The sequence below is a fragment of the Symphalangus syndactylus genome, chromosome 9 (assembly GCF_028878055.3).
Source record: "Symphalangus syndactylus isolate Jambi chromosome 9, NHGRI_mSymSyn1-v2.1_pri, whole genome shotgun sequence".
NCBI lineage: Eukaryota > Metazoa > Chordata > Mammalia > Primates > Hylobatidae > Symphalangus > Symphalangus syndactylus.
The window spans coordinates 85735210-85759851 of record NC_072431.2 but is presented as its reverse complement, the minus strand read 5'-3'; the positions used below and the strand labels follow the sequence as shown (position 1 = coordinate 85759851).

General features: G+C 47.3%; 1 long non-coding RNA gene across 1 annotated transcript; it reads left to right on the top strand.

Moving 5' to 3' along the window:
* Positions 1-20210: 20210 nt before the first annotated feature.
* LOC129489958 (uncharacterized) lies at positions 20211-24592 on the top strand. Its single transcript, XR_008660134.2, has 3 exons — positions 20211-20390; positions 21084-21317; positions 22400-24592. It is a non-coding gene; the product is annotated as an uncharacterized lncRNA (long non-coding RNA).
* The last annotated feature ends 50 nt before the right edge of the window (positions 24593-24642 follow it).

The window sequence follows — 24642 nt, the reverse complement described above, 5'->3', positions numbered from 1 at the left end:
ACTTTTTTTTTTTTTCTTTTTTATTTGAGACAGAGCTTGGCTCTTGTTGCCCAGGCTGGAGTGCAATGGCACTACCTCCGCTCACTGCATCCTCTGTCTTCCGGGTTCAAACGATTCTCCTGTCTCAGCCTCCAGAGTAGCTGGGATTACAGGTGTACGCCACCACGCCCAGCTAATTTTTTGTATTTTTAGTAGAGTAGGGGTTTACCATGTTGGCCAGGCTGATCTCGAACAGACCTCAGGCAGTCCGCCCACCTCGGCCTCCCAAAGTGCTAGGATTTCAGGCGTGAACCACTGCACCCAGCCCCATTTTTTTTTTTTATTTTTAATTTCTCCAGTGCCCAGTGTGATCCCTGACATCTGGTATCAGAGTTTAATACTTGGGCCAGGCCTCGGTAATCCCAGCACTTTGGGAGGCCAAGGCAGGCAGATTACCCTGAGGTCAGTAGTTTGAGACCAGCCTGGCCAACATAGAGAAACCCCAACTATTAAATACACAAAAATTATATGGTCATGGTGGTGCATTTCTGTAATCCCAGCTACTTGGGAGGCTGAGGCAGGAGAACTGCTTGAACCCAGGAAGCACAGTGAGCAAACATCATGCCACTGCACTCCAGCCTGGGAGACAGAATATGAGAGAAAAAAAAAAGATGGGTCCAGCCGTGGTGGCTCATACCTGTAATCCCAGCACTTTGAGAGGCCAAGGCCTGAGGACTTTGAGCCAAGGAGTTCGAGACCAGCCTGGGCAATGTGGGGGGACCCTGACTCTACAAATAAGAAAATAAGCTGGGATGCCAGGCGCGGTGGCTCACGCCTGTAATCCCAGCACTTTGGGAGGCCAAGGCGGACGGATCACCTGAGGTCAGGAGTTTGAGACCAGCCTGTCCAAGATGGTGAAACCTCATCTCTACTAAAAATACAAACAAAAATTAGCCAGGCATAGTGACAGGCACCTGTAATCCTAGCTACTTGGTAGGCTGAGGCAGGAGAATCTTTGAACCCGGGAGGCAGAGGTTGCGGTGAGCTGAGATCGGGCCATTGTACTCCAGCCTGGGGGACAAGAGTGAGACTTCGTCTCAAAAAAGAAAGCTGGATGTGGACGCATATGCCTGTGGTCCCAGCTACTCAGGTGTCTGAGGTGGGAGGATCCCTTGAGCTTGGGAGGTCGAGGCTGCAGTGAGCTGTGGTAGCACTCCAGCTGGGTGACAGAGCAAGACCCAGTATAAAAAAAAAAAAGTCTTGCTCTGTTGTCCGGTTAGTCTTAAAAACTGGCCTCAGCCGGGCGCGGTGTCTCACGCTTGTAATCCCAGCACTTTGGGAGGCTGAGGCCGGCGGGCCACGTGGTCAGGAGATGGAGACCATCCTGGCTAACACAGTGAAACCCCATCTCTACTAAAAATAGAAAAACAAAATTAGCCGGGCGTGGTGGTGGGTGCCTGTAGTCTCAGCTACCTGGGAGGCTGAGACGGGAGAATGGTGTGAACCTGGGAGGCAGAGCTTGCAGTGAGCCAAGATCACACCACTGCACTCCAGCCTGGGTGACAGAGCGAGACTCTGTCTCAAAAACAAAAAACAAAAAACTGGCCTCAAGCAATCCTCCCGCCTCCATTTCCCAGTGTGCTGGGGTTACAGCTGTGAGCCACCATGCCCAACCACTGGGAAGATAATTATGTGCCAAAGTAGACAATTTCCTCCCTCAACAGACCTTTTGAAAGGAAGGCCAGGCCAGGCACGGTGGCTCACGCCTGTAATCCCAGCACTTTGGGAGGCCAAGGGGGGTGGATCACCTGAGGTCAGGAGTTAGCGACCAGCCTGGCCAACACGGTGAAACTCCCTCTCTACTAAAAATACAAAAAATTGGCCTGTAATCCCAGCTACTGGGGACGCCGACATTGCAGTGAGCTGAGATCGCACCATTGCACTCTAGCCTGGGCAAGAGGAAACTCCGTCTCAAAAAAAAAAAAAAAAAAAAAGGAAAGTGAGTCAGATGCCAAGATGGTAACGTGTCATCAGCATGTGTAGTAAGATTTGACCTGGTCAGAAAGGTCTCAAATGGCTACCCTGAGAAAGAAGTGGTGCTTGGAATAAAGGTAACCAGGAAAACCCATCATTTTTCTGCTGATTGGAGGCTCTCATGGAAACCCTTAGGAAACTTACAAACTGAGAGGCGGGAGTTTGCCTAGACCACACTGTGAGATTGCTGTATATATCCGTACCTTACACAGTGAATAAGAAGATACTCCGGGCTGGGCGCGGTGGCTCATACCTGTAATCCCAGCACTTTGGGAGGCTGAGGCGGGTGGATCACCTGAGTCCAGGAATTCGAGACCAGCCTGACCAACATGGTGAAACCCCGTCTCTATTAAAAATACAAAAATTAGCCAGGTGTGGTGGCAAGCACCTGTAATCCCAGCTACTTAGGAGGCTTGAGGCAGGAGAATCTCTTGAACCTGGGAGGTGGAAGTTGGCAGTGAGCCGAAAATTGGCCCCATTGCACTCCAGCCCGGGTGACAGAGTGAGACTCCGTCACAAAAAAAAAAAAAAAAAAAGATACTTGGCCCAGCGTGGTGGCTCACGCCTGTAATCCTAACACTTTGGAAAGCTGAGGCAGGCGGATCACCTGAGGTCAGGAGTTTGAGATCACCCTGGACAACATGGTGAAACCCCGTCTCTACTAAAAATACAAAAATTAGCTGGGCGTGGTGGCATGCGCCTGTAATCCCAGCTACTTGGGAGGTGGAGGCACGAGAATCACTTGAACCCGGGAGGCGGAGGTTGCAGTGAGCCGAGACTGTGCCACTGCACTCCAGACTGGGTGACAGAGCAAGACTCTGGCTCAAAACAAAAACAAAAACAAAAAAAAACTCAGCTTCACAGGGTTGTGGGGATTAGATATGAAGTACTTAGAAGAGTGGTTAGCACATGGTACATGCATGAACAGTTCTGTTAGTGTGTAAACATCCAGCAGGGATTTGTCTAGCTTTTCACCAGTGTATCCCAGTACCTAGGCTAAAGCTTGGTTTAGAGAAGGCTCAGAAGAAATATCACAGTAACTGTGTGATAGACCCCTTCTGAGCCCTTTAAAAATATTCTAGGCTGGGCATGGTGGCTCATGCCTGTAATTCCAGCACCCGGGAGGCCAATGCAGGCAGATCGCTTGAACCCAGGTGTTCAAGACCAGCCTGTGCAACATGGTGAAACTCAGTCTATATTAAAAATAGAAAAATTACCCAGGCGGCCTGGCATGGTGGCTCAGGCCTGTAATCCCAGCACTTTGGGAGGCCAAAGCGTGTGAATCACGAGGTCAGGAGTTCGAGACCAGCCTTGCCAACATGATGAAACCCACTTTATACAGGTGGGGATAAGGGACCATCTTTGAGTTGCCTACCACAAGTCTATAAAATATGTACGGTTTAAAGACCTGAAATAAAAAGATCCCCAGCATATCTACTAGTATCCCAGAAATGCCCTTTGCGAGTCCTCTTCAGTTGCATGCTCTTTCCTCTTCAGAGGGAACCATGATTCCAATTTTTTTTTTTTTTTTGAGACGAAATTTTGCTGTTGTTGCCCAGGCTGGAGTGCAATGACGCAATCTCGGCTCACTGCAACCCCCCCCCTCCCGGGTTCAAGCAATTCTCCTGCCTCAGCCTCCCGAGTAGTTGGGATTACAGGCATGTGCCACCATGCCCGGCTAATTTTGTATTTTTAGTAGAGACGGGGTTTCTCCATGTTGGTCAGGCTGGTCTTGAACTCCTGACTTCAGGTGATCCTCCTGCCTCGGCCTCCGAAAGTGCTGGGATTACAGGTGTGAGCCACCGCTCTCGGCCCATGATTCCAATTTTTGTGTTCATCAATCTCTAGCACCTGTGTCCCCTAAAAACATATTGAGAAAAAGTGAGAAGCAAGCACAAACCTAATTGTGCAAAGAAAGGTTGAAATTGCCACTATTATGAGGCAGGCTCCCAGCAGACGGCAAGTTGAGCAGGCTGGGTTAGAGTATGGCCTCAGGGTCTTTGAGAACACAAGAACCATTTCTGGGAAAGTCAGCCAATGGCTTTCTCCACCTCAGAAAATCTGTAAAATCTATAATATCTGGTTCACAGTCAGATGTCCCCCCTTGTTCTTATAATGTGTTTTTATGTTTATTGCTTTTTAAAATTCTTTTTCTGTCCAGGTATGGTGGCTCACACCTGTAATCTCAGCACTTTGGGAGGCTGAGGCGGGCAGATCACTTGAGGTCAGGAGTTCGAGACCAGCCTGGCCAACATGGTGAAATTCCATCTCTACTCAAAATACAAAAATTAGCCAGGCATGGTGGTGCATGTCTGTAATCCCAGCTACTTAGGAGGCTGAGGCAGGAGAATCGCTTGAACCTGGGAGATGAAGGCTGCAGTGAGCCAAGATCGTGCCATTGCACCCCAGCCTGGGCAACAGAGCAAGACTCTGATTCAAAATAAGTAAAAAAATAAAATTCTATTTCAGGGTCAATAGGTGCAACAAACCACCATGGCACACATATACTTAGGTAACAAACCTGCATGTTCTACACATGTATTCCATATTTTAATTTATTTACTTATTTTTTCAGATGGAGTTTCGCTCTTGTTACCCAGGCTGGAGTGCAATGGCACAATCTCAGCTCATTGCAACCTCCACCTCCTAGGTTCAAGTGATTCTCCTGCCACAGCCTCCCAAGTAGCTGGGGGGCGCCATCATGCCCAGCTAATTTTTGTATTTTTAGTAGAGATGGGATTTCACTATGTTGATCAGGCTGGTCTCGAACTCCCGACCTCAGATGATCCGCCCACCTCAGCCTCCCAAAGTGCTGGGATTACAGGCGTGAGCAACTGTGCCTGGCCTGTTTTTTTTTTTTTTTTTGAAGAAATAAGGAAAAAAAATTCTATTTCAATCCTGCTCTTTCTATAAGGAAGTATTTTTAAAATCATCCTTATTAAGGTATAATTTATGTACGATTAGAATGTCTTTTATAACTGTTCCTCCTCTCTCCACCACTCCCAGGATCTAATTTAGTTTTACACATTATATTTGACTGTTAGGTGTCTTTGGTTTCTTTTACTCCAGAGCAGTCTTTCCACCTTAAAAAACAAAACAAAAACAAAACCTGGAATTTCTGCTTATTAGCTTTTAAAAATTTATTGGGATTATAATTCACATACCATGAAATTACCTTTTTTGTGTGTGTGTGTGTGTGTGAGATGGAGTCTGTCACTCAGGCTGGAGTGCAGTGGCCTTGATCTTGGCTCACTGCAACCACCCCCTCCTGGATTCAAGTGATTCTCCCACCTCAGCCTCCCAAGTAGCTGGGATTACAGATGCCCGGCTAATTTTTGCATTTTTGGTAGCGATGGGGTTTCGCTATGTCAGCCAAGCTGCCTCGAACTCATGACATCAGGTGATCCACCCATCTCGGCCTACCAAAGTGCTGGGATTACAGGAGTGAGTCATTGCACCTGGCCAAAATTACCCTTTTTAAGAGCACAGTTCAATAATTTTCAGTTAGTTTTAGAGCATTCCATCACCCCAGTACAAGGCCTTCTGCCCATATGTGGTCAATCTTGCTTCAACTGCAGTCCCCTCACCACCTGGCAACTGCAAACATGACTTCTGTCTCTATAGATTTGTTGTTTCTGGACTTTTCTTTTTTTTTTTTTTTTGAGACAGGGTCTTGCTCTGTTACCCAGGCTAAAGTGCAATGGCACGAACATCATTCACTAACACCTCGACCTCCTGGGCTCAAGTGATCCTCCTGCCTCAGCCTCCCAAGTAGCTGGGACCACAGGTATGTGCCACCATGTCTGGGTAATTTTTAAGTTTTTTGTAGAGAAGAGGTCTCGTCACGTTGCCCAGGCTGGTCTCGATCTCTGGGCTCAAGCAATCCTCCCACGTCTATCTCTCAAAGTGCTGGGATTACAGGTGTGAGCCACTGGGCCTAGCTGGACTTTTACAGTGAATCATACACTGTGTGGTCTTTGCTCCTTCCCACTTTTTTTGTTTGTTTGTTTAGAGATGGAGTCTTGCTCTGTCACTCAACCTGGAGTGCAGTGGTGCAATATAACTCACTTGCAGCCTCAAACTCCTGGACTCAGTGCAGGGCTGGACTCCTGGACTTTATTTTTTTTTTTACTCCATGTTTTTCTTGTTTTATTTGAATCAATGGTTCTGTATGAATGCAATTTTAGGAAATATAAATATTCATCTTAGGGGACTGGCTAAATCTCAGCCTCTTGAGTAGGTGGGATTACAGGTGCATGGCGACATTGTTTTCCTTAAGTGATAATTTTTTTTTGAGACGGAGTCTCACTCTGTCACCCAGGCTGGAGTGCAGTGGTGCGATCTTGGCTCACTACAAGCTCCACCTCCCAGGTTCATGCCATTCTCCTGCCTCAGCCTCTCAAGTAGCTGGGACTACAGGCGCCCGCCACCACGCCCGGCTAATTTTGTTTTTGTATTTTTAGTAGAGATGGGGTTTCACTGTGTTAGCCAGGATGGTCTCAATCTCCTGATCTCGTGATCCGCCTGCCTCGGCCTCTCAAAGTGCTGGGATTACAGTCGTGAGCCACTGCGCCCGGCCTTCTTTTTTTTTTTTTTTTTTTTTAAGACAGAGTCTCACTCTGTCACCCAGGCTGGAGTGCAATGGGCGATCTTCACTCATTGCAACCTCTGCCTCCCAGGTTCAAGTGATTCTCCTTCCGCAGCCTCCCAAGTAGCTGGGATTAGAGGCTCCTGCCACCACGCCCAGCTAATTTTTCTATTTTTAGTAGAGAGGGGGTTTTACCATCTTGTCCAGGTTGGTCTCGAACTCGCGTTCCAGTGATCCTCCAAACTCGGCCTCCCAAAATGCTGGGATTACAGGCGTGAGCCACTGCACCCAGCCGATATTGACTCTTTTAAAAGTTCAGGACAGGCCAGGTGTGGTGGCTCACGCCTGTAATCCCAGCACTTTGGGAGGCTGAGGCAGGTGGATCACGAGGTGAGGAGATTGAGACCATCCTGGCCAACATGGTGAAACCCTGTCTCTACTAAAATACAAAAAATTAGCCAGGGGTGGTGGCACGTGCCTGTAGTCCCAGCTACTCAGGAGGCTGAGGCAGGGGAATCACTTGAACCTGGGAGGCAGATGCCACTGCACTCCAGCCTGGAGACAGAGCGAGACTCTGTCTCAAAAAAAAAAAAAGTTCAGGACAGCTGGGTGAGGTGGCTCACTCCTGTAATCCCAGCACTTTGGGAGGCCGAGGCAGGTAGATTGCTTGAGCTCATGAGTTGGAGACCAGCCTGGGCAACATAGTGAAACCCCATGTTTACAAAAAATAAAAAATTAGTCAGGTGTGAGCCTGTGGTCATACAGGATGTGAGCTTGTGGTCCCAGCTACTCAGGAGGCTGAGGTGGGAGAATCCCTTGAGCCTGAGAGGTGGAGTTTGCAGTGAGCCGTGATTGTGCCACTGCACTCCAGCCTGGGTGATAGAACCAGACCTTGTCTCCAAAATAAATAAAACAGCTAGGTGCGGTGGCTCACACCTGTAATCCCAGGCCAAGGCAGGTGGATCACCTGAGGTCAGGAGTTCAGGACCAGCCTGGCCAACATGGTGAAGCCCTGTCTCTACCAAAAAATACAAAAATTAGCCGGGTGTGGTGGCACATGCCTGTAATCCCAGCTACTCGGGAGGCTGAGACAGGAGAATTGCTTGAACCCGGGAGGCGGAGGTTGCAGTGAGCTAAGATCGCGCCATTGCACTTCAGCCTGGGTGACAAGAGCAAAACTCCATCTCAAAAAAATAAATAAATAGCCGGGCGTGGTGGCTCACGCCTGTAATCCCAGCACTTTGGGAGGCCGAGGCGGGTGGATCATGAGGTTGGGAGATCGAGACCATCCTGGATAACACGGTGAAACCCCGTCTCTACTAAAAATATGAAAAATTAGCTGGGCGTGGTGGCGGGCGCCTGTAGTCCCAGCTACTCGGGGGGCTGAGGCAGGAGAATGGCATGAACCCGGGAGGCGGAGCTTGCAGTGAGCCGAGATCGTGCCACTGCACTCCAGCCGGGGCGACAGAGCGAGACTCCGTCTCAAAAAAATAAATAAATAAATAAAATAAAAATAAATAAATAAACAAAACAAAGAGTTCAGGACATTGACTTTGTGGAATGTCTGTTATTCTGGAGCTAATTGTTTCCTGTTTTTCTCTCTTAGCTCCTGTATTTTCTGTAAATTGGAAATTACACTAGGCCTAGAAGCTTAATTGGATTCAAATTCATCATATTTAGCAGGAAGATTTCATAGGTGATGCTTTGTGTATTTAATCTTGCCTCACATCAGGAGGCACAAAGTCTTAGGCTGACTCATCAGTGAGGCTAAATTTGAACTTGCAATTAAGGTAATGCCTCCCAGACTGCTCCACTGGAAAGGTATCTTTTCCCTTTTCTGAAAATTAGGTAATCTTGAGGGGTGATATTTTGCCTCTGCATAAAGACCCTCTTTCCAAGAAGAGAGCCTTTTCACCTGATTATTGTGTTTTGGCATTAATTACATTTGTCTGAATCAATTATTCCCTTTTGCAGTTGTAAAGTACCCTTCTGATCCCTCCCTCCTCCTGTCACTATGGACTTATGTATTTTTATTCAATATGTTAAATAATTGTTTTCCCAGTTGTCTTATTTGAATTTAGATCCAAATAGGATCCATATATCTATAGAAGTTTGAGCAGAGGAGTGACAGCATTTGCCTTACTTTTTTTTTTTTTTTTTTTTGGATAGGGTCTTGCTCTGTTGCCAAGGCTGGAGTGAACTGATCTCAGCTCACTGCAGCCTCGACCTCCTGGCCTCAGGCGATTCTCCTATCTCAGCTTCCTGGTAGCTGGAACTACAGGCATGTGCCACCCACCACACCTGGCTAATATTTAAAAAGAATTTTTTTTTTGAGACAGTCTTGCTCGGTTGCCCAGGCTGGAGTGCACTGGTGTTATCTCGGCTCACTGCAACCTCCGCTTCCCAGGTTCAAGCGATTGTTGTGGCTCAGCCTCCTGAGTAGCTGGGACTATAGGAGTGCCCCACCACACCTGACTAGTTTTTGTGTTTTTAGTAGAGATGGGGTTTCACCATGTGGGCCAGGCTGGTCTCAAACTCCTGACCGCAAGTGATCCGCCTGCCTTAGCCTCCCAAAGTGCTGGGATTACAGGCGAAAGCCACTACTCCTGGCCAAAAAATTCTTTTAAAATTTTTTGTAGAGACAAGCTTTCACCATGTTGCCCAGGCTGATCTCAGACTCCTGGGCTGAAGCAATCCATCTGCCTGCCTTGGCCTCCCAAAGTGCTAGGGCTACAGGCATGAGCCACCGTTCTTCTTTTTTTGTTTTTTTTTTTTTTTTTTTTGAGACACGAGTCTCACTCTGTCACCCTGGCTAGAGTGTAGTGGCACAATCTCGGCTCACTGCAGCCTCCACCTCCTGGGTTCAAGTGATTCTCCTACCTTAGCCTCCCGAGCAGCTGGGATTATAGGTGAGCACCACCACACCCAGCTAATTTTTGTATATTTACTGGAGACAGGGTTTCAGCATGTTGGCTAAGCTGGTCTTGAACTCCTGACCTCAGGTGATTCATCTGACTCGGCCTCCCAAAGTGCTGGGATTACAGGTATGAGCCACTGTGCCCAACAGAGCCACCCTTTTTTTTTTCCCCGAGACGGAGTCTTGCTGTGTTACCCACTCTGGAGTACAGTGGCGTGATCTCGGCTCACTGCAATTTCCACCTCCCAGGTTCAAGCAATTCTCACTGCCTCAGTCTCCCAACTAGCTGGGATTACAGGCGCCCACGACCACGCCCGGCTAACTTTTTGTATTTTTTAGTAGAGATGGGGTTTTGCCATGTTGGCCAAGCTGGTCTTGAACTCCTGACCTCAGGTGATCTGCCTGCTTCGGCCCCCCAAAGTGCTGGGATTACAGGCATCAGCCACTGCGCCCGGCCTAAGCCACCATTCTTAAAAAGGTCACTTTGACTGAAGTCTATTGAGGATAGACTATGTGGCGGAGTGAAATCTGTAGACTACTGCATCATCCAGGAGTGAGGAAAGGGGCTTGGGCCAGGATAATAATGCCAGTGGTGAAAAGTAAATTTGCTTTAATGACAGGATTACTTTAAATGAAAGAGGAGGCTGGATATGATGGCTTATGCCTGTAGTCCTAGCTACTCAGGAAGCTGAGGCAGGAGGATTGGTTGAGCCCAGGAGGTCATGGCTGCAGTGAGCCATGATTGCACCACTGCACTCCAGCCTGAACAACAGAGCAAGACTGTCTCAAAAAAAATACGGCAGGGTGCAGTGGCTTATGCCTGTAATCCCAGCACTTTGGGAGGCCATGGCAGGCGGATCACCTGAGGTTGGGAGTTTGAGACCAGCCTGACCAACATGGAGAAACCCCATCTCTACTAAAAATAGAAAATTAGCCGGGCATGGTGGCGCATGCCTGTAATCCCAGCTACTCGGGAGGCTGAGGCAGGAGAATCACTTGAACCCAGGAGGTGGAGGTTGCAGTGAGCCAAGATCACGCCATTGCACTCCAGCCTAGGCAACAAGAGCGAAACTCCATCTCAAAAAAAAAAAAAAATACGTATATATATATATATATATACACACATATATTAATATAAAATATAAATAAATGCAAGAGGAAATGAGATTGGTTATCTTTAGAACCTTGAACTCTGAAATACTATTTTTTCTACTTCAAGTTTAAAATTTTCTTGCTTTGTTTGAATCAATGGTTATGTACAAATGCAATTTTAGGAAACAGTATAAATATTCATCATAGGGGACTGGCTAAACAAATTACAGTTTTCTATTAATTTATTATTTTATATTATTTTATTTTATTTTTTGAGATGGAGTCTCACTCTGCCTCCCAGGCTGGAGTGAAGTGGTGTGATCTCAGCTCACTGCAACCCTCACCTCCCCAGTTCAAGCAATTCTCCTACCTCAGCCTCCTGAGTAGCTGGGATTACAGATGCCTGCCACCATGCCCAGCTAATTTTTGTAATTTTAGTAGAGACAGGGTTTCACCATGTTGGCCAGGCTGGTCTTGAACTCCTGACCTCAGGTGATCTGCTCGCCTCAGCCTCCCACAGTGCTGGGATAACAGGCGTGAGCCACCGCGCCCCGCCTATTAATTTATAATAGCCTTACAGATCCAATGCTCCCTTTTACTGCCCTGAACTCAAATTATGGGTGTGACTTTCTTACATAATTTTTAAAGATCAGTAAAGTCTAACTAGACAATAAAGGACAAAGGAAAGGGAAATCCCTGATGATTAAATAATATGTGTTTCACTCTGTATTATTATTATTATTATTTTATTATTTTTGAGAGGGAGTTTCACTCTTGTTGCCCAGGCTGGAGTGCAATGGCACGATCTTGGCTCACCGCAACCCCCGCCTCCTGGGTTCAAGCGATTATCCTGCCTCAGCTTCCCGAGTAGCTGGGATTACAGGCATGTGCCACCACACCCAGCTAATTTTGTATTTTTAGTAGAGACGGGGTTTCTCCATGTTGGTCAGACTGGTCTTGAACTCCTGATCTCAGGTGATCTGCCTGCCTCAGCCTCCCAAAGTGCTAGGATTACAGGCATGAGCCACTGCGCCTGGTGTGTTTCACTCTGTAAATGCTTAGGTCTCTAAGATCACTGGAGAGGGTACAGTGAGAGGTTGAGTCCATCCTGCTGTAACTGCTTGTAGCAAGGAGTGCAGTTCAGGTGTCTTTCAGTATCTCAGGTAACACCAGCTGACTTTCAGAAGTGATGAACAACTCAACAAAATTCCAAACAATGAAGTTCATGCTTTGGCCAGGCACAGTGGCTCATGCCTGTAATCCCAACACTCTGGGAGGCCAAGATGGGAGGATCACTTGAGGCCAGGAGTTCAAGACCAGCCTGGTCAACATAGGGATACCCCATCTCCAAAGAAAAAGTTTATAAAAGTAAATAAGTAAAATAAAGTTCATGCTTCTCTCTGATTACACTTCAGTTTGTAGGCCTGGAGAATGTCAGGGATGTTAAAACTTTTAACAAGCAAAACTACAACCAAACCCCTTTGTGTTTATATGTAAAACAGAGTTCTAGACTTAGGCAATGATAAATGAGTTATTCATGTACATGAACATCTGGCTGGACATTTCAGTCATGTGGACAGTGCCATGCACGACATGATGTGCAACATCTTCCCAACCACTGTCGGAGGCCCACAAATCTTCAAAGTGCCTCCTGGAGGCATTGCTGTCCTGCTGAAACCACCAACATGATGAGGTAGAAGTAATTGTTAAAAGACCAGTGTAGGCTGGGTGCTGTGGCTCATGCCTGTAATCTCAGCAGTTTGGGAGGCCAAGGTGGGAGGATCACTTGAGCCTAGGAATTCGAGACCAGCCTAGGAAACAAAGTGAGACATTGTCGCTATTTTTTTTTTTTTTTGAGACAAAATCTTGCTCTGTCGCCAGGCTGGAGTGTAGTGGCACATTCTCGGCTCACTGCAACCTCCACATCCCAGGTTCAAGCGATTCTTCTGCCTCAGCCTCCCAAGTAGCTGGGACTACAGGGGCCTGCCACCAGGCCCGGCTAATGTATTTTTAGTAGAGACGTGTTTCACCATGTTGGCCAGGATGGTCTCTATCTATTGACCTCGTGATCTGCCTGCCTCGGCTCCCAAAATGCTGGGATTACAGGCATGGACCTTGTCTCTAACTTTTAAAAAAAGACCCATGTGCCAGGCGTGGTGGCTCACACCTGTAGTTCCAGCACTTTGGGAGGCCAAGGCGGGCGGAAACTTTTCATATATAATGCAGGTAAAAATAAGTCCTCTCTAGCCACAGTCCTTGAGCCTCTACTTGGAGACACCCACTGTGAAACATTTCTTCGCTGTCCTTCCAAGGATATTCTAGGCACATGCAAGCGTCTCTACTAAAAATACAAAAATCAGCCGAGTATGGTGGCGGGCACCTGTAGTCCCAGCTACTCAGGAGGCTGGAATCAGGAGAACTGCTTGAACCCAGGAGGCGGAGGTTGCAGTGAGCCGAGATCGCGCCACTGCACTCTAGCCTGGTGACAGAGTGAGACTCCGTCTCAAAAAAAAAAAAAAAAAAAAAAAAAAGACAGATTTAAAAAAAAAAGAAAGAAGATAAAGGCCAATGTGGTACATCCTCAAAATAGCCTCAGACAGACGTAGATGTAGATTTTTGTAAAGTTAGATTTAAAAAAACAAAGAACAGTAGAATGCAATATAACATATACCACTGTTTTTGTAAAAAGTAAAATTAAATGTATCTTTATGCTTGCATGTGCCATAATATCCTTGGGAGGACAGCGAAGAAATGTTTCACAGTGGGTGTCTCCAAGTAGAGGCTCAAGGACTGTGGCCAGAGGACTTATTTTTACTTGCATTACATATAAAAAATTTCAAAAACATATATTTTAAAACAAATCAGTAGTATGTGGCTCACTCCAAGCACTTAAACAAATATTTTGTTCAAAAATTAGACTTTTTTTTTTTTTCTGAGATGGAGTTTTGCTCTTGTCGCACAGGCTGGAGTACAATGGCACTATCTCAGCTCACTACAACCTCTGCCTCCTGGGTTCAAGCAATTCTCCTGTCTCAGCCTCCTGAATAGCTGGGATTACAGGCGCCCGCCACCACCCCCAGCTAATTTTTGTATTTTTAGTAGAGACGGTGTTGAGTACAGGTGCACATTACCACACCTGGCTAATTTTTGTATTTTTATTTATTTATTTATTTTTTATTTTTATTTATTTATTTTTTTGAAATGGAGTTTTGCCCTGTCGCTCAGGCTGGAGTGCAGTGGCGCAATCTCGGCTCACTGCAACCTTCGCCTCCCAGGTTCAAGCGATTCTCCTGCCTCAGCCTCCTGAGTAGCTGGGATTACAGGCGTGAGCCACCTCGCCCGGCTATTTATTTATTTTTGATACGGAGTCATGCTCTGTTGCTCAGGGTGGAGTGCAATGGCACAATCTGGGCTCACTGCAACCTGCGCCTCCTGGGTTCAAGAGATTCTCTTGCCTCAGCCTCCTGAGTAGCTGGGATTACAGGCACCCACCACCCAGCTAATTTTTTGTATTTTTAGCAAAGACGGGGTTTCACCGCGTTGGCTCAGGCTGATCTTGAACTCCTGACCTCAGGTGATCCACCTGCCTTGGACTTCCAAAGTGCTGGGATTACAGGCATGAGCCATCACACTAGGCCATAATTTTTGTATTTTTAGTAGAGATGGGGGGGGGTTTACTATGTTGGCCAGGCTGGTCTTGAACTGGCCTCAAGTGATCCTCCCACCTCGGCCTCCCAAAGTGCCAGGATTACAGGTGTGAGCTTCCACATCCAGCCCATTCATTTTTACTTTTATTACTTATTAGGCAATTTTCCAAAACAAAAGCTAGAAATCAGGTCAGGCACAGTGGCTCATGCCTGTAATCCCAGCACTTAGTGAGGCCAAGGCAGGAGGATTACTTGAGGTCAGGAGTTCAAGACCAGCCTGGCCAACATGGTGAAACCCCATCTCCACTAAAAATACAAAATTAGCCTTGTGTAGTGGTGGGCACCTGTAATCCCAGCTACTCAGGAGGCTGAGGCAGGACAATCACTTGAACCTGGGAGGCAGAGGTTGCAGTGAGTCAAGATTGTGCGACTGCCCTCCAGCTTGGGTGACACAGCAAGACTCCAACTCAAAAAAAAAGGTTAGGCGAGGTGGCTCAACCCTGTAATCCCAGCACTTTGGGAGGCTGAGGCGGGAGGATCACCTGAGGTAGGGAGTTTGAGACCAACCTGACCAACATGGAGAAACTCCATCTCTACTAAAAATACAAAATTAGCCGGGCGTAGTGGTGCATGCCTGTAATCCCAGCTACTCAGGAGGCTGAGGCAGGAGAATTGCTTGATCCCAGGAGGCAGAGGTTGCAGTGAGCTGAGATCAAGCCATTGCACTCCAGCCTGGGCAACAAGAGACTCTGTCTCAAAAAAAAAAAAAAAAAAAAAAAAAAAAAAATTAGCCAGGCGTAGTGGTGCATGCGTGTAGTCCCAGCTATTCAGGAGGCTGGCCCAGAAGGTGGAGGTTGCAGTGAGCCAAGATGGTTCCACTGCCCTCCAACCTGGGCAACAGAGTGAGATTCTGTCAAAAAAAAAAAAAAAAAAAAAAAGGCAATCTGTGTTAATCCACTCTTTTTAAATCTGCTTTTCATAGAAAAAAACTTTTTTCATATTTATTTCATAATAGATTTACATAATTGCTAACCGAATTGCATATTTAAAATAGAGATTTTTCACATATGCAGATCTGAGAAGAAATAGAATGGATTCTTTTTTTTGGGGGGGGGGCGGAGTCTCGCTCTGTCACCCAGGCTGGAGTGCAGTGGCGCGATCTCGGCGCCCTTGCAAGCTCCACCTCCCGGGTTCACACCATTCTCCTGCCTCAGCCTCCTGAGTAGCTGAGACTACAGGCGCCCGCCACCATGCCCGGCTGATTTTTTGTATCTTTTTAGTAGAGATGGGGTTTCACTGTGTTAGCCAGGATGGTCTCAATCTCCTGACCTCGTGATCCACCTGCCTTGGCCTCCTAAAGTGCTGGGATTACAGGCGTGAGCCACCGCGCCCAGCCATAGAATGGATTCTTGGGGAACACACAAGGGTGTAGAAGTAGGCACTAGTTTGTTTGTTCGTTTGTTTGTTTTGAGATGGAGTCTTACTCTGTCGCCCAGGCTGGAGTGCAGTGGTGTGATCTCGGCTCACTTCAACCTCTGCCTCCTGAGCAAGCAATTCTCCTGCCTCAGCCTCCTGAGTACCTGGGATTACAGGTACTCCTGTAATCCTGGCCACCACGCCCAGCTAATTTTTGTATTTTACTAGAGACAGGATTTCACCATGTTGGCCAGGCTGGTCTCGATCTCCTGACCTCAGGTGATCTGCTGGCCTCAACCTCCTGAAGTGCTGGGATTACAGACCTGAGCCACCAGGCCCGTAATCCCAGCACCTTGGGAGGCCGAGACGGGCAGATCACATGAGGCCAGGAGTTCGAGACCAGCCTGGCCAACATGGTGAAACCCTGTCTCTACTAAAAATTCAAAAATTAGCTGGGCATGGTGGCACGTGCCTGTAATCCCAGCTACTTGGGAGGCTGAGTCATGAGAATCACTTGAGCCCGGGAGGTGGAGGTTGCAGTGAGCCGAGATCATGTTACTGCACTCCAGCCTGGGTGACAGAACAAGACTCCGTCTCAAAAAACAAACAGGCCAGGCGTGGTGGCTCACACCTGTAATCCTAGTACTTTGGGAGGCCGAGGTCAGGAGTTTGAGACCAGCATGGCCAACATAGTGAAACCCCATATCTACTAAAAATACAAAACTAGCCAGTTGTGGTGGCGGGCGCCTGTAGTCCCAGCTGCTTGGGAGGCTGAGGCAGGAGAATCGCTCGAACCTGGGAGACGGAGATTGCAGTGAGCTGAGACCGCACCATTGCATTCCAGCCTGGGCAACAAGAGCAAAACTCCGTCTCAAAAACAAACAAACCCACCCACCTCGCCTGCAAAAAAAAGGACTATTGTTCAGCCAGATGCTTAATTTCCTGAATTTCAGTATTTTTGGGGAATACTTTAGGCAAACAGTAACTAACATATATCCCTTAAAGTTGTGGACATTTAAGCTTTTTCAAAATTTCTAAACCCCAGCACTAGCTGAAGCTGCAGTGGGAGGAGGCATCCAGAGGTGGGAGATGGTGAGTACCTTGGGCCCAACTTGGTCTCCAGAGGCCTGGTTTTAGGTGCACAGTCAGTGGCCTCCCTGGGATTTCGACACCCTCTGGGTTGTAGTGCTGCCTGCAGCCCATTCTCCACTCTGAGATGAACTCTGGTCAGACTGGCTTTGAGTCCACTTTTATCATTACCACCTGGGGAGCCTTGGGGCAGTGATTTATGCTAAATCTGTTTCCTTATCTGTAAAAGGGGTATAATTACAGTACTTACTTCCTCTGGTAGTGCCTAATTTTGGTACAAATTGAGTATCCCTAATTAAAACTCTAAAATTCAAAATGCTCCAAATTCCAAAACTTTTAGAGTGCTGACAAGACGCCACAAGTGGAGAATTCCATACCTGGCCTCATGTGATGGGTTGTAGTCAAAATGCAATCAAAACTTGGTTTTATGCACATTTTAAAAAATATTGTATAAGCCGGGCGCGGCGGCTAACGTCTGTAATCCCAGCACTTTGGGAAGCCAAGGCAGGTGGATCACGAGGTCAGGAGATCGACACCATCCTGGCTAACACGGTGAAACCCCGTCTCTACCAAAAATACAAAAAATTAGCCTGGCGTGGTGGTGGGTGCCTGTAGTCTCAGCTACTCGGGAGGCTGAGGCAGGAGAATGATGTGAACCTGGGAGGCAGAGCTTGCAGTGAGCCGAGATCGCTGCCACTGCACTCTAGCCTGGGCGACAGAGCAAGACTCCGTCTCAAAAAAAAAAAAAAAGGCCGAGCGCGGTGGCTCACGCTTGTAATCCCAGCACTTTGGGAGGCCGAGGCGGGCGGATCACGAGGTCAGGAGATCGAGACCACGGTGAAACCCCATCTCTACTAAAAATACAAAAAAAAAAAAATTAGCCGGGCGTGGTGCCGGGCGCCTGTAGTCCCAGCTACTCGGAGAGGCTGAGGCAGGAGAATGGCGTGAACCCGGGAGGCGGAGCTTGCAGTGAGCCGAGATCGCGCCACTGCACTCCAACCTGGGTGACAGAGCGAGACTCCGTCTCAAAAAAAAAAAAAAAAAAATATATATATATATATAGTATAAAATTAACCTCAGGATACATGTATAAGGTGTATATGAAACATAAATGAATTTTGTGTTTAGACTGGGGTCACATCCCTAAGATAGCTCATAATGTATATGCAAATATTTCAAAATCCGAAAAAAATCACAAATTCAGTAAGATGGTCCCAAGAATTTCAGAGAAGGGATACTCAACCTGTAATTTCTTTTTTTTTTTTTTTTGAGATGGAGTCTTGCTCTGTCGCCCAGGCTGGAGTGCAGTGGCGCAATCTTGGCTCCGTGCAACCTCTGCCTCATGGGTTCAAGTGATTCTCCTGCCTCAGCCTCCCGAGTAGCTGGGACTACAGGTGTGCACCACCGTGCCCAGCTAATTTTTGTATTTTTAGGAGAGATGGGGTTTTGCTATGTTGGCCAGGCTGGTCTCGAACTCCTGACCTCAACTGATCCACCTGCCTCAACCTCCCAAAGTGCTGGGATTACAGGCGTGTGTCAGCTTGCCTAGCCTGTATCTTTCATTTATGCAATTTCTAATTATTTTTAAAATCCAGCTGCCTTTTTTTTAAATGGTGGTTTGCCTTCTTTTATGGGTTTTTTTTTTTTTTTTTTTTTTTTTTTTTTGAGACAGGGTCTCATTCTTTTGCCCAGGCTGGAGTGCAGTGGTGTGATCATGACTCACTGTGCCTTGACCTCCCTGGTTCAAGCAGTCTTTCCACCTCAGCCTCCCAAGTAGCTCGGCTAATTTTTTATTTTATTTTTTGTAGAGTCAGGGTCTCCCTGTGTTGCCCATGCTGTTGTTGAACTCCCGAGTTCAAGTCCTCTCACCTAGGACTCTCAAAGTTTGTACTTTTTATTTTTATTTTTATTTTTATTTTTTGAGACAGAGTCTTGCTCTGTCACCCAGGCTAGAGTGCAGTGGCGCAATCTTGGCTCACTGCAAACTCCGCCTCCCGGGTTCACGCCATTCTCCTGCCTCAGCCTCTCCGAGTAGCTGGGACTACAGGCGCCCACCACCACACCCGGCTAATTTTTTGTATTTTTAGTAGAGACGGAGTTTCACCGTGGTCGCGATCTCCTGACCTCATGATCCACCCGCCTCTGCCTCCCAAAGTGGTGGGATTACAAGCGTGAGCCACCGCGCCCGGCCACTTTTTTTTAAAAGGTGTTTTTCATTAAAGTCCCGAGTGTCCTGGGACACATAAACACCTTTTTTTTTTTTTTTTTTTTTTGAGATGGAGTCTCGCTCTGTCACCTAGGCCGGGTGCAGTGGCACAATCTCAGGTCACTGCAAGCTCCACCTCCCAGGTTCACACCATTCTCCTGCCTCAGCCTCCTGAATAGCTGGGACTACAGGCGCCCGCCACCACACCCAGCTATTTTTTTTGTATTTTTAGTAGAGATGGGGTTTCACCGTGTTAGCCAGGATGGTCTCGATCTCCTGACCTCGTGATCTGCCCACCTTGGCCTCCTAAAGTGCTGTGATTACAGGCGTGAGCCACTGCGCCTGGCCCCACATAAACATCTTTACACTATGGTTCTGAGTCTGCCTAGTTCACTTCTTGCAGGTCTGCTGCTTGCCACCCAGTTTTTGTATTCATTGATCTGCGGGGCAGTGACATGGTTCTCAGAACGGGGGCTCTATTTTTGCACCTGTGATGCTGGGCAGATGGAAACTTCCTCGATTTCCTGTGAGAGTGTTTGTGTCATTTATCTAGGTCATTTCCAAGGACACAAAGTCTTTTAATTTTTTTTGAGACAGAGTCTCACTGTGTTGTCCAGGCTAGAGTGCAGTGGTACAATCACAGCTCACTGAAGCCTCGATCTTCCAGGCTCAAGTGAACCTCCCACCTTAGCCTCCTAAGTAGCTGGGACTACAGGCACATGCTACCATGCTTGACTAATATTTGTTTTTTTGTAGAGACAGGGCCGCACTATGTTGCCTAGGCTGGTCTTGAACTCCTGGACACAAGTGATTCTCCCGCCTTGGCCTCCTGATGTGTTGGGATTACAAAGTCTTTTCTAGTCCCATTGTCAGGGAGTTGAGCTTAGCCAGCCCCCTTTCCTCAATGGGTCTTGAGTCCTCCTCAGTCCCCACTGCACCCTCTGGCTGTGGTTCCTTAGTATCATTCACCCCTGAAGCTTTTTCCTTTCTTACTCTGGCGATAATTTTGTGATCTTTTTTTTCCAGTGTGTCTCTATGCATGAAGTAAGAAAGAAACCATCCTACAGTAGCACCAAATCCAGCATGGATGGATAAGAAGACTGACCACCAGGTGTTCTGGAGTAGCCAGCTGCAGTGTAGAAAGGGTGGAACAATGACCTCATAATGATGCAGCAATGACCTTATAGAAAAGTGGATAGGCTGGGGGCAGTGGCTTACAGTTATAATCCCAGCACTTTGGGAGGCCGAGGCGGGTGGATCACTTGAGCCCAGGAGTTTGGGATCAGCCTGACCAACGTGGTGAAACTCCATCTCTACTAAAAATACACAAATTAGCCAGGGGTGATGGCGTGTGCTTGTAGTCCCAGCTACTCGAGAGGCTGAGACACGAGAATCACTTGAACCTGGGAGGTAGAGGTTGCAGTGAGCCTCCGTCTCAAAAAAAAAAAAAAAAAAAAAAAAAAAAAAAAAAAGGCCAGGCATGGTGGCTCATGCCTGTAATTCCAGCAGTTTGGGAGGCTGAGGTGGGTGGATCACGAGGTCAGGAGTTCAAGACCAGCCTGACCAATATGGTGAAACCCCATCTCTACTAAAAATATAAAAATTAGCCAGGCGTGGTGGCAGGTGCCTGTAATCCCAGCTACTCAGGAGACTAGGGTAGGAGAATCACTTGAACCTGGGTGGCAGAGGTTGCAGTGAGCCGAGACTGCACCACTGCACTCCAGCCTGGGTGACAGAATGAGACTCTGTCTCAAAAAAAAAAAAAAAAAAAAAGTGGGTAAATGTGATTGCTCATCTCTGGACTGTACTGGAGGAACAGGAGGTTTTATTTTCTTTTCTTCCTGACGAAGGAAGGATGAAGGTATCAGAAGACAGGAACAAACTGGGATTTATCCCAAGAACAACTTACTTGTGAATTTTAAAGGGCTCCCGTTCTCCTCTGGCAAGCGGCAATTTAGACTGTGCCACAATTCTGAGGACTTGCTCTTGGGCCAAGGCCTCAGGGCTCAGGGTCCTCTCAAAGCCTTGACCCGCCCTGGGGTTGTAACTCTCCCTGGTGTGGAAAAATGGTTCAAATGCTGTTGCTTTCAAGAGGTTCTTTTTCTTTCTCCTCAGCTGTGTTGGTGCAGGACTTTCATGTCTTTGGAGTAGAATAAGATGTGCCAATCCAGACTCAACCCCATCTCATCAAGATCCAGTGATCTTCATTTTCCAATTGTGTACCCCAAGCTCTCTTCCTCCCCAAGCTCATCCTCCACCCTGCTACTGGACTTGTCTTTGTACCCTCAAAGCAGTGTGAGGAGATTCATCAACTGGTGGTGTGGACATGTGAACAGTGTGAGGCAGAGAGTAAGCATCACCCTACAAAACCTAACCACCTATAGAGTGGTATTCCCTTTCAGTCAGTCTCTACTAGCTACTGATCCGAGGAGGGCATTTGCCCCTCAGCAACTTGACATGCCACAGTTCTCATTCTCTTCTGGAATGCCTGCCTGTCTGTGCTCCCTCCCTCTCTCAATCTCTCCTTCCCTCCACTTCTCTTTTCTTCCCCTCCGTCTCCTTCCTCCCCTCCTTCTTCTTCCCTCCTTCTCTCCTCCCTCTCTCTCCCTTTTTCTCTCCTTCCCTCCCTTCCCTTAGCTGGGTGTCCCCATCTCCAAGGCTCTCACTTTCACACTCCCAGGACACTCCCAGCCACTGAGTGGAAATCTTCGCCTTTAAACTCTGAGGTGTTTATATTTGGGTACTTTAGAACACTTAAAAACATTTTTTTTTTCCTTAGAACACCTTATAAAAGAACCTTAAAATTAAAAAAAATTTTTTTTGGTGGGGATATAAGGGTCTCGCTATGATGCCCAGGCTGGCATTGATCTCCTGGGCCCAAGGGTTCCTCCTGCTTCAGCTTCCTAAGTAGCTAGGACTATAGGCATGAGCCACCACATCCAGCTTTTAAAAAAATCTTAATAGTTTTTATTTGAAAAAACAATCTGTGGCCAGGCACAGTGGCTCATGCCTGTAATCCCAATACTTTGGGATGCCAAGGCGGGTGGATCACCTGAGGTCAGGAGTATGAAACCAGCCTGGCCAACATGGCAAAACCCTGTCTCTACTAAAAATGCAAACAAAATTAGCTGGGTATGGTGGCGCGTGCCTGTAATACCAGCTACTCAAGAGGCTGAGGCAGAATTGCCCAAACCTGGGAAACGGAGGTTGCAATGAGCTGGATCATGCCACTGCTCTCCAGCCTGGGTAACAAGAGCAAAAACTCGGTCTCACAAAAAAAAAAAAAAAAAAAAAAAAAAAAAAAAAAAAAAAAAAAATCTGTGGACAACGGGAAGGGGCCAGTACCACACATCTGGCGCCCTGTCATACAACAATATGCAGCCTTGTGCCTGGAATCCATTTATATGCCCATGTCTCCTTCCTTCACTTAGGTTATAAGCTTCTTGAGGGTGGCAGCCAGACAGTAGCAGTTTGCATGTGAAGCCCCTGCAGTGGCATATGGAAGACTTTCAATACATCAGGACCAGAGGATGAGCTGGAAATGAAATCACACCCACTGGTGGGAGAAAACCAAACTTGATGACAGAGGACCAGTAGAGGAAGCAGCTTGAGTGTGTGTCCTCAGATGCAGACACAAGGCCTTGCCTTCCTGGATAAGACAGGTGCTGACTGGAGCAGGGTTTGCCAGACTCAAAGGGCCACATTTTTGGGACAGCTTAAAATGTGGTATATGGACAGTCTGGCAGTGGTATGTAGAATGGGTTAAAACTGGAAGACTGGGCTGGGTATGGTGGTGCATGCCTGTAATGCCAGTACTTTGGGAGGCTGAGGCAGGAGGATTGCTTGAGCCCAGGAGTTCGAGACCAGCCTGGACAACACAATGAGACTTTGTCTCTCAAAAAACAAACAAGACTGGGTGATTAGGAGGTGACTACAAGAGCATAGGGAGTGAGTGGAAAATGAAAGGATGTGTGTAAATCTGAAGAAACGGTCAGAACTGAAGGTCAGAGTGTGTGCTCTGCAATGTGTGAATACAGTATGAATGTGCTCCAGGAAGAATATCTGAAACAGATTCTCATGAGTTTCCCGAAGTATGTGGCTGTAGTCATAGAGTTGGGGAAGAAGATAGCAGGAAGTGGGCAGAGGCAGTAAGAGTGGAATGGGGATTGAGGAATTGATACCCCTGATGAGAAGTGAGAAAAAAAAAAGGCAGCTTGTGTTGGTGCATGTGTGGGAGCAGGAGCAAGTTTTTGACAGGACAGGCTGTCACATAGGGTTTTGCTGCTGAACTCCACCAAGCAAAGCCTTGGAGCAGAGTTCCTCAGCTGCTGAGGTCCACACTCACACTCAGCTGTAGCGGGAGGCTATGGAGTCTACAGGCTTATAGGCAATTCCCAGAGTGTTAGTTTCCCACTGGCATTCTGGGCATGTAAGGGGCTTGTAGGGCTGGGCTGGAGACTAGATGAGCCTGCCTGTGTGCAGGAAGTGCTAAACTGAATACTGAGTGCCAGGCTTGCCTGGCTCCGTACTAAACAGGGAGTCACGGCTTCTGTCCATCCAGGAAATACATGTACATCTCATATATACCTATTCCACAAACTCTTTTTGAAAGCTCAGACAATAAATAGGCACAAAGCTACCTAAGCTTAAAAGGCCACCTGGCTCTACATGTGAGACATTAACATGAGGGCTTTATAGATACTTTTCTATATGTAGCCTCAAGCAGACCAGAAGAATGTGCCATCGCATGTCCACGGGCCAGCTGCAGACCCCCTTGAGCAGACTTGTGAGACTTTTTGCACTGACCTGGATTTGTGGTCAGACTGACCTGGGTTCAGATTCCTGTGTCACCAACTGCAGCCATGTAACCCTGGGCTTGGGCTAACATCTCTGGTTTTTTTTGTTTTTGAGACAGAGTCTCTCTCTGTCACCCAGGCTGGAGTGCAGTGGTACAATCTTGGCTTACTGCAACCTCCATCTCCCAGGTTTAAGCAATTCTCCCACCTCAGCCTCCCGAGCAGCTGACTACAGGTACGTCCTACCATGCCTGGCTAATTTTTGTATTTTTTGGTAGACCTTGTTGGCCAGGCTGGTCTCAAACTCCTGACCTCAAGTGATCCACTTGCCTCCCAAAGTGCTGGGATTACAGGCGTGGGCCACCGCGCCAGGCTCTATCTAACATCTCTGAATCTGAATTTCTTTGCTTGTAAAATGAGGCTGGTATTTATTTCCCAGATTTATTCAGGGGGTTAAATGAGCTAAATCCACATAAGGCAGGCTGGCAGGTTTTCAAGGAAATGTTTAGTGACCTTCCCCTTCCATAGGAAAAAACTTATGTTTTAGAGCTAAACAGACCAGGTTCTCAGCACTTCCCCATTTCAGATTATGTGACCCTGGGATGTTGAATCAGCTTCCTCTGCCTGAATTTCCTCATCTGTAAAATGAAGTATTATTGCCTTCTTGCTGTGGAGATGGAAAACTGAGAGGAGCCTGAGGCTCTCCAGCAGAGTGTGGCCTCAGAGTGGCCAGGGCTGGTTAGGTCCACCCTCTCCAACACCTTCAGAGATGGGAGGACTCACTTTTTCAGTTTCTTCTTCTTCTTCTTCTTTTTTTTTTTAAAGACAGGATTTCACTCTGTTGCTCAAGCTGGAGTGCAGTTGCATGGTCATAGCTC